This window comes from Delphinus delphis, chromosome 15 (genome assembly GCF_949987515.2).
Source record: "Delphinus delphis chromosome 15, mDelDel1.2, whole genome shotgun sequence".
NCBI classification, from domain to species: domain Eukaryota; kingdom Metazoa; phylum Chordata; class Mammalia; order Artiodactyla; family Delphinidae; genus Delphinus; species Delphinus delphis.
In genome coordinates, this window is record NC_082697.1 from 21,099,599 (window position 1) to 21,102,245 (window position 2,647).

Here is a 2,647-nt window from a genome sequence, read left to right on the forward strand (position 1 = left end):
TGGGAGGAGGAAGGAATAAAGAATTAGTATTTAATGGGTCCAGAACAGGCAAATCTATAGAAACAGAAATTAGATTAGTGGTTGCTTAGGGCTGGGAGTGTGGGGTGGGAGGAGATGAATCCCTACAGAGCAAAGGGTTTCTTTTTGAGGTCATGAAAATGTTCCCAAATTGACTATGGTAGAGGTTGCACGTATCTGTGAATATAGTAAAACTATTGATTTGTATACTTTAAATGGGTGAATTGTACGGTATGTGAACTATATCTCAATAAAGCTTTTTCTTTTCTTTAAACAAACAAACAAAAACAGATAGAAGCCAGAGGAGGGATGCACAGAAACAAAAAATGATCATAGGGAATCTAGTGTAGTGCTGACAATTTCTGCTTACAAGCTCTTTCTTGTCTCAATACCTGGAATGTCCTTCCCCTTTTTTTTCAATTAGTTAAGCCCCCTTTATCCTTCAGATATCAGCAACAGGGTCAGGCTTTCCTGGTCACTCTGAAGGAGTCAAAATTCCCTTTTATAAAGACCATGTAGTTCTCTTTCATAGCACTTATCTCAATTGCCATTTTGCAATATTTTGTTAATGCTCATATCCCCCACTAAACTGTGAGTTTCACAAGAGCAGGAACTGAACCTGCCTGTTCAATGTATCCTTGGCACAGGGAAGAAAATCAACAAAATTTGTTAGACGAATTGATGAATGAATGAATGAATGAAGGCCAACTTTGATTGATTAGTAGGGTCTGCCTAGAGCACCTGGTTGACTCAGTAAGAAGGAATTCTATGACTGATTAATGATGTCTGCCATGGAGGAGGGCCGCTATAGAGATACTAGCTTTGTCCCAAATTTGCCATCCCTGAATTACAGAGGGCCATCCCTCAGGGTCCCCATCAGAGGGCACTCTAGAAACAGTCTCATCTCCGCCAGCTCCCAGGAGGAGAGTGCAGTTGTCATCCCAGCTGGCCTTGATAATCAATCACACAGCCATGCGGTGCCATTAGGATTTGTCACTGAGCCACATCCAGGTGCACCAGGCAGGAGCAAGCAAGCTCATTTGCATTTCATCTGCATGGAAATTTGCATACGCCTCCACAGCTCTGTCTCCTTGCAATTTTCAAGTTAAAATGTCATTATTACTCTTGTGAAGCCTGTTATTTCTTGATTTCATTCTCCCTGCTCCTCTAACCTGACTCCCTCGTAAGCCTCAGACACTCAAGCCTCGGCTGGGAGAAGGAAATGGTTTGAGCTTTGGTTCTGCTGCTGATTCACTTGTGATTTCCCTCTGTGGGCCATGTCTGTGCCACTAGGCACAGGGACAGGGATGGTCCTATGGGAGCTGCCGTTTAAGCAGTCACAGGAGGGCTGCCACAAACTTAGCCACTTAGGACTGTCCCCATGAAGCCTCCAATTCCCCACCTCTAAGCCTTTGACCTTGCTGTGCCCTCCTCCTGGAAAAGCCTTCTCCCTTTCCTACAGGGTGAATGTCCAACATCCGCCCCTTTCGTTCTCTGCTTATACAGTGCCACAGCCCCTCAGTCGTAAACCGGTTGGATGAAAAGATAGACATGTGACCCAAGCTCACCAATAAGCTTCCTTTTCCAGGATTTGGATTTGGGAATCAGAGATGCTAGGCAGTTTCTGAACTGAGCATGTGTAAACTTGAGTTCAGAGGGCCACTGTGTCCAGCTGTGTACATAGAAAGCAGAAAAGTAGTCCTGGGGGTGGAGGACCAAAGCTGATGCACCCAGAGCCAGCCTCAAGAGACCGAGAGGTAGCAAAGGCCCTGGCTCCCGGTCTAGCCCCCATCCCTAAGCCCCAACCCTGAGGCCTGGCTGCCCTGCTCAGTACTGCTTCCAGCACTCACCACCTCTGCTCCCTGTCTCTTTTCATGCTTCAGCAAGCCCTAGGGCCTTGTGTTCCTTGAAACTGGGATGAAACAATAGAAGATGAAATGTGAGCTCAAGGATCCCAAAAGGAAGTTTTTTAAAAATAAATTTATTTATTTGTTTATTTATTTAATAAATAAATTTTATTTATTTATTAATTTAGCCTGCGCCAGGTCTTAGTTGTGGCACGCGGACTCTTAGTTGCCGCATGTGGGATCTAGTTTCCTGACCAGGGATCGAACCTGGGCCCTCTGCATTAAGAGCACAGAGTCTTACCCACTGGATTACCAGGGAAGTCCCCCAAAAGGAACTTTTGAGGGAAAAGAATTTGATACTTGATGTCTCAAAAAAAGAGCATAGAAGTTGTTGTGAAGATAGAGAGCAGAACTTAAGTGAACTTTCTTTTTGGGTGTTTATACCGAGAAAAGGGGTATTAATTAATTTAATACCCCTTAAATTAATTAATTCTTTAGAAACAGGAGGTATGACTTTTTCTTTCTTTTTTAAAAATTTTTATTGAGGTATCATTGATTTACAATATTATATGTTTCAGGTGTATAACATAGCTGTTCACAATTTTTAAAGATTGTACTCCATTTATAGTTAGTATAAAATATTGGTTATATACCCTGTGCTGTACAATATATCCTTGTAGCTTATTTATTTATACATAGTAGTTTGTACCTCTTAATCCTCTATGCCTATCTTGCCCCTCATCCCTTCCCTCTTCCCACTGGTAACTGCTTGTTCTCTACAT

At 42.8% G+C, this 2,647-nt stretch overlaps 1 non-coding gene across 1 annotated transcript; it reads right to left on the reverse strand.

Moving 5' to 3' along the window:
- Positions 1-2,111: 2,111 nt before the first annotated feature.
- Positions 2,112-2,184, reverse strand: TRNAK-CUU (transfer RNA lysine (anticodon CUU)). The gene has a single exon. It is a non-coding gene; the product is annotated as a tRNA-Lys (tRNA).
- Positions 2,185-2,647: the final 463 nt, after the last annotated feature.